The 6750-nt window shown below is 43.9% G+C and overlaps 1 protein-coding gene and 1 long non-coding RNA gene across 4 annotated transcripts in view; one reads left to right on the top strand and one right to left on the bottom strand.

The window, feature by feature from the left end:
• LOC116847068 (glutamate receptor ionotropic, kainate 2) overlaps positions 1–6750 on the top strand; it is a 330836-nt gene that overhangs the window by 60483 nt on the left and 263603 nt on the right. For 2 of the 3 annotated variants that reach the window (XM_032821662.1, XM_032821663.1), the window contains one exon: positions 1502–1632. The exons of the other annotated variant lie outside the window; for it this stretch is intronic. The gene's annotated coding sequence lies outside the window, so the exon portion shown is untranslated. The remainder of the gene's footprint in view (positions 1–1501; positions 1633–6750) is intronic. 3 annotated transcript variants of the gene reach the window in all.
• The window catches only part of LOC116847075, a 173236-nt gene that overhangs the window by 31528 nt on the left and 134958 nt on the right, over positions 1–6750 (bottom strand). The window lies entirely within an intron of this gene.

Below are 6750 nucleotides of genomic sequence, written 5' to 3'. Positions count from 1 at the left end.
CTCTCTCTCTCTCTCTCTCTCTCTCTCTCTCTCTCTCTCTCTCTCTCTCTCTCTCTCTCTTGCTCTCTCGCGGCACCTCTTTCCGCCTATCGTGAAAATTGCCGACGTTGATTGCACGGATAGAGAGCACAAAGCTCAGTGGAGCGTGCGTCGAACTAATTGTAAGTGAAAATTAAAACTTCGTTAGCCCGCCACCGTTGACTTTGCCGACTATCGTCGGCGCGGGGTGCAGGAAGGGACAAGTAGGGAGAGGGTTAAATATCACTCCGTTGAAAGCGCGGCTAAAATTGCAAAAGGAAACAGGCCGCGCCTGCGTGAAACGGAGCGCTATTACTACGGTAATTAATGATTCTGCAGAAAAGAAGAACGGGGGTGGATTGATAACTGTAATTAGAGAGACAACGGATGTACACGCGTTACTTTTACCGGTTATTCGATGAAACGTCCGGACTACTCGCTAGTGATAATTACGCGAGCGTGCCGTGTAATTACGCAATTTCTTTGCATACAACCTGATCTCTCTAATGACGTAATCGCGAGCAGTTTTGTTGTGATATACTCAAGTACACTTTGAAATCTATAGTCGTCATTCTCGCTCATCTAATAACATCTAACAAAGAGCTGAGCATGTGATACGTGAGCGTGGTAGAGTCTGAAATCCTTTGAAATTCGTAGGCAAACGCGCGCCAAATCGGGCGGAATCGATTTGTAAGAATTAAAGCAACAGTAGCATTCGATGGTAACGCGAAACTCGCTATGCTTTAAAACGTCCTATGTTATTTCACGCTTTTCTCTGGGTATGGGAAGTATCCTGTAATTTTGAAGATCGTTAGAGAAGCGAAACCTTCCGAAAGAAATTTGATCTACGCAAGTAGAGCTTGAAGGAAAACGTATTCAGTTACATTCGTACGGCTAAGTGTATCATTCTTTCTTCAGAACGCTCCGATCGCTCTTCAGGTACGTAAATGCGGAGCACTCCAGCAGAATTCTCGTATCGTTAAATATACAACGTGCACGCGCCGCGTGTACGATGTGTATCGAACATGTCCGTATCGAGGGAGCTGCATAAATATGGAGGCCAGAGCAAACGTGAAGTCAATCTCGGTTTCGATATTCGCACGTCTTCCCATTCGCGTAATGTTGAATCGCAAACGATCGAGTCCTCATCTGGTTACCTGATCCAACATTCCTACAAATTCTCCACAAACCGTTTCAACACTAGCGTGATGTTCGAAAAAACTCAGGAACGCGATTCAGGGGCGCGATATAAAGATTTCAACAAGTTTCGTACCTCTGCAATATTATTCGGTAGTGGTGGACGAAACTTTGACGTGTTTTCTAACTTTCTTAAGTCGGCCAGCAGTAATGTATTGTTAAATATCAAGATGTTGAATTATTTTATTTTGTTATGAATCGCAGTTGTGCTCAGATATCTTGTGAAATTAGTTTCACAGAAATAATATTCCCACTTTTAAAGTTTTGCGTGTGTATTCTGTTGCAGAATCATGGAAGCTTATTTCCTCGAGACTAACGATTTCAACCAAAGGAAATTTAATGCAGCGGGATAATAATTTTGTTGAAAAGTCAGGATAGAACAGAAGACGCAACAACTGAAAGTTTAGCGCAAGATAGGTATGTAAACAAATGATAGTCTACCAACTTCCTATAAATCAAACCGCCATTTGCTCCATGACTTTATCGCGACGCGCGTGGAATACCGAAAGCAAATGCACGGAGTAAATTCTGCATCAATCTCAACTTGTACGTATTCCCAGTTGTATATTGAAGCAAGCAAGCCATTCGGTATTTGATAAAAGCGACGGTGGGAAGCTTTCAAAAGAGAGACCCCTGGTGTATTAACTATCCTTTTGGCTCGCATATACTCGTATCGACGACGAGAACTGCTAGAAGCCGTACTTTTCTGAAATACGCGGAAAACCCTCGAAAACATCGTAATACAAGAAAAAGAGCGCGCGCACGCCGGATTTTGAACTCAACCTCTTTCAAGGACTCGTATAATAATGTAAGAACGGCGGGAGGAGGGGTCTGTTTGGTCTCGCGAGAAAGGAAGTAAATTCTCGTCATTGTCAGGAAAACTATTAAGATGCGAAAAACTTGTCCAAAGAGAAACGAGAAATTCTCTCGTTAAGACGACCGCAAGAGGCTATTTGCTTTTTTGCACCCTCGGAAAAAAATGCGAGTTATACGCCGGAATGTCAACAATTTTTCCACCGAGCCTGTGCTCTCAATCGACGTGTTTTTTTCTCCTCTCTGTCCTCTTTTCCCCCGATAGTCGAGCCTCAATTATAGGCTCCAATTAACCTTCGTTCCCGTGTCTGGGATCGAGGTATTCAGCGATGGAAGTTCGCGCCGATCCGCCACGTTCGCGGTTGCACACGGGAATCGGTACTTTCGAGGGTGAGAGGGTGATAGAGGAGAGAAGGGTTGAACCAAAGGGGGCGTATATCACATGCGGAAGTCGGGAATGACGAGGTCGCTTACATTGACGATTCATCCTCCCGCTACGGTCGCTCAGTTCCCGGCGACTCGACCGTTATTTTCGCAAGAGATAGATTCGACGAATATATCGTTAAAAGTTCGGAGCGGAAAGTCGGCTGCCTTCGGGCTATAATTAACCGCGCTAGGCTGCGGACGTGCGCGCGCGCAACGAAAAAATATTGTGCAACTTTCTAATTTTACTATAAAGCGCGCAGAGAGAATGCCGACGGAATGTGCCCGCCCGTTCGCTCGCGGTCATCCGCAGCTTCCTCCCTCCGTCGACTCCGGCGACAAGCTTACTACTCGTGCGACCATGTTTCATTATTCGCGCGACGTCTTGTTTTCGTAGTGCGGTCGAGTCGCGGTCATGGACGCAGAATCTCCCATAAAGGCGCTTAGAAACGTATGGATCTTCGATAGTTGGAAACAAGTTTCGTCGTCATCGTCGTCATCGTCGTCACCGCGAAGTTCTACGCTAGAAGCGCGAAATAACGAATGCGCGCCGGTGGCGCGCGTGTCTGCGCAAGCTCGTAATTACTATCGTATTAACTGACTGGTACATCTCGGGCGGACAGATAACGGGCAAGCGCACACGGTGGACCGTCGAAAAGCAAAAGTTGCCGGTGTCGAAAGCCGGGATGGAGCAGCAAGTGGTCGTATTCTCAGCGGCGGGGCAACTTTCCGCGTAGCATAGCAAAGTTTCCCGATCCGCCGAAAGTCCCGAGGAGTTACGGTAGCGTCCTTCGGGCCATTCCCGTTACCGGTTCGTGAACTTTGCTTTGTAACAAAATTTCAGGCGACCCCGAGTCCCCGATACTCGGCCAAAACAGAAGGTCTAACAGAACTACTTATAGGGATACTTCGGGATTCTTCTCCCTCCGCTTTGTAGTCCTCGATTAACATTCCAACAATACGCGCTTTCCAGCTGCTTCTCGTCAATTATTTTGTTCCTTTGTCACACATTCCACGCGATAGTCGTATCCGACTCAGAATTCTATTTCGTTTTACGCGGGTGAAGGAAGTACTCGGCTGACCTTTATCTCTTCTCTCCCTTCTGTTATTTGACGAAGCGAATTTTACTCGCTCAACTGAATACTACATACAGAAAAATATCTCGTAGCAAAGAAAATCGACTCAGTTTATTCTTCTTCTTTTGAATAATGGTAATCTTCAATAAGAAATATATTCCTGATAACAGTCTTAAAATATATTTATCACAAATTTTAGAAAAGCTCATATAAGAGCTCGAAAGAAGAATTTCTTCTCCTTAGGGAACATTATAAAATTACATCGAAGATGAAGACTTCGTATAGTAAGTAAACTGAATCTTCGTTTTATTATACTTAAATATGCTTGATTAAAGTGCGAAACTTATTAGAGCATTCAGAACTCAGAATAAATTTTGAATAAATTTGATGTTTAAACATCAGCTTAAAACTACACGACACGCATAATCCCGAAATTAGACTTGAAAGAAATAATCGATTTTTGCGTGAGGAACACACTGCTAGTTCTCGAAGATCGAGAACAAGTTACTTTGCAATACGTTTTGCCAAGTTCCGCGCAAAGTTGCCGTGTCTACAGAGCGCCCCATAACACGATTATGCAGTCATTTTATACATCGATAATCGCATTTAAAATTCAACTAAGTAGCCCGTTTTTATAGTGTTACCGATGACAAGTTTACTTTTCGTCCCTTCAACGGCGATGCACGAACCTCGCGAACAACGTTACACGATAAGTTCGTCAGAGTAGAATATGAAGTCTACAAACTTTGTTGCGCGCGCGAAACTTTAGAATCTTTGATATCTACTCAGACTTAGACTCTAGGTGCAATCTATCTTTCTCTTTCTCGCACGAGCGATCACCGTTCTCGCGAGCCGGTTCAACAGCGTTGAAACCTTAAATCGTAATATCGAGATCGTGATTCATCACGAGGAAACCAGAAGCAGGAGGTGTGCGCATTTTTTTTCTGTGAGAGAAACGGCCGCTTTTTCAATTAAAGTGCAATTTCGAACGTAACAATTTCAAAGAGAAAGATACGCACGTTTCAGTTGAATGCTTCTGTTCGGCCGCGTAAAATGGAGACAGAGATTTTAAAATGGAACAACGTTGAGAGAGATAACATCGATAATATCGCTCTTGATTTAAAATACAATTTTGCAACAAGCGTTTTAACGTGTAATTATTATTAATATTTCGCTCAAATCAGTCACGTATCGTTGCATTCGAAATACGATCGAATCCGTTAATGAAAATTTTGCCTAATGATTTTACTGGATTAATAAATACGGAGCGTTTACCAATCACACTCGGACCATGAGTATTTTTGAACATTTCTTAACAAGGCAATATTAATGTCGGGCAATGTCGGCTCGCTGGAGAATCGAGCGTGAACAAAAGGCCGTCAATTTATGTTTCGGACAAATTTCTTCGTTCCGTAATTCGCCGCGCGTTCAATTCGAGATAATACGGAAGAAGCCGAAGTGGAGACAGCCTCCCCCTGACGTCGCAATTCCTTTATTCGCACTTTTGAGTTCTTCTCGAGATAATGCCCGTCTCCCCTCGCTTTTATCCACAATCGAATACTAAAAATAAGATCGGGCGAGCTTCTGCAGATCGCTATCGTGGAAGTTTACTCTCCCATCCAAGTGTCCCCGGACCGAAATCTGATTGTCGAGAATAGGCCGAGGCGTATTCGCGATCTAATGGTAGATTCGAGGCCACGATCGTCGAACTTTCCACTTCCGCCAAACTTGGACGACCCCACGTGGGTTCCGCCTCGCATCCTGCTTCCCTTGCTCAGGATCGCGTCGTTCTCTCTACCTAGGCGGGCTTCCTTTCGAACTTTCTTCTCGCGGAATTGAATCGCCGCAAAATCGGTTTTACTTCCGATCCGCGCGCATGAAATCTTGGGGATCTGTTCGGTTAATGTCCGACTTATTGTTCCGAGTCCTCACATCGAGACGCATCGACGCGATGCTTCATTGGTCGTTCGCCGCGAATGCATCGTGAGATGAGAATTTCAAAAGTTATCAAGCGGGTATGATGTTTTACTTATTCTTGGAACAACGTCACGGAAAAAAATGAGAGCTCTTCGGATTCGCAAATTGTGTAATCCAGCGATTTTTAGATTTTTAATTTTTGTCAGTAACGATTCTCCTCGACAAAGAAATCTACACTGAGAGAGAAGAAATCTATGAAATAACAATATTTATTCGGTAGAATAAATATTGCTAATATGCTAATGACACATTGACTTAAATCTCAATTGTTTTATTTCAGTATAGAATGAACAATTGCGTCTGTGAGAAGTTAAGGTTTAAAGAAAATATATTTTTTTACTTGAAAAATATTTTAGCAAAAATAATACGTTATTAATATCCATCAAATGAATATTTTTTATTTTTTAGATATTTTTTTCTACCAGTGTACTCTCCACATTTCTCGGAGTGGAGTCTCGCGCAAAATGGAAAATGGGAAATGGCAATATTTTCATTGGAAGTGATAGTGAAAATATTACCACTCAAAGTCGCAAGAATAGGTTGTCTATGGAGCTGCATATGGATAAATATCTCAGTCGATTGGAGTAAATATATTCCTATGACGTTGGAGCCGTATACCAGATTCACCCTTCAATTTAGAGAACTGAAGGAGGAGAAAATATTTGCTCGATGATTAAGAGCAAAGGAATCGCTCTGTACGAGTGAAAAGCGAATGGAATACGAGTGACTCTACTTTTTGAGTGAAATTTTACACCAGGAATTCGAGAGAGTACGAGGACACCTTGGAATCTGCATACTCGATCGCAATCGTCATCACGAGACCCCGTCGAGAGCCCATGGGATCCCGACGATCGTAAAGGACCCCATTCTTTCGAGTGGGCTTCATTTCTTCCATTTCAGCGTTTCTCGCGGTCACCGCACCGCGCGCGAATTTCATCACGATGTGACCGCGTAAATTTTGCACAATGTAACAACGTAAAACGTGCCCCGCCGCTCTTCCCGAGTCCACTTTATATCTTTTCCGTAAAATACCGCGGGTCGCGCTAGTGTCCCTTTTTCGAGTGACATCGACGCTACGTGTCTCATAAAAAATCGATAATACTCGAGCGACCCGCAGGTAGGACGATCGTATTGTCGTGTGAGACTCATCGGGGTGCAGAGTAAGACAGCAGCTCGCTCGTGCTCGCCAGCGTTAACGCCTCGTAACAAGTTATACATACGATTCCGCGGGGGGGGGGGGGGGGGG

Source organism: Odontomachus brunneus, unplaced genomic scaffold (genome assembly GCF_010583005.1).
Source record: "Odontomachus brunneus isolate Ranch 3 - 2012 unplaced genomic scaffold, Obru_v1 Obru_scaffold_073, whole genome shotgun sequence".
Lineage (NCBI taxonomy): Eukaryota > Metazoa > Arthropoda > Insecta > Hymenoptera > Formicidae > Odontomachus > Odontomachus brunneus.
Note: the sequence above shows the minus strand (reverse complement) of the source record. Positions and strands in the feature narration are given on the sequence as shown.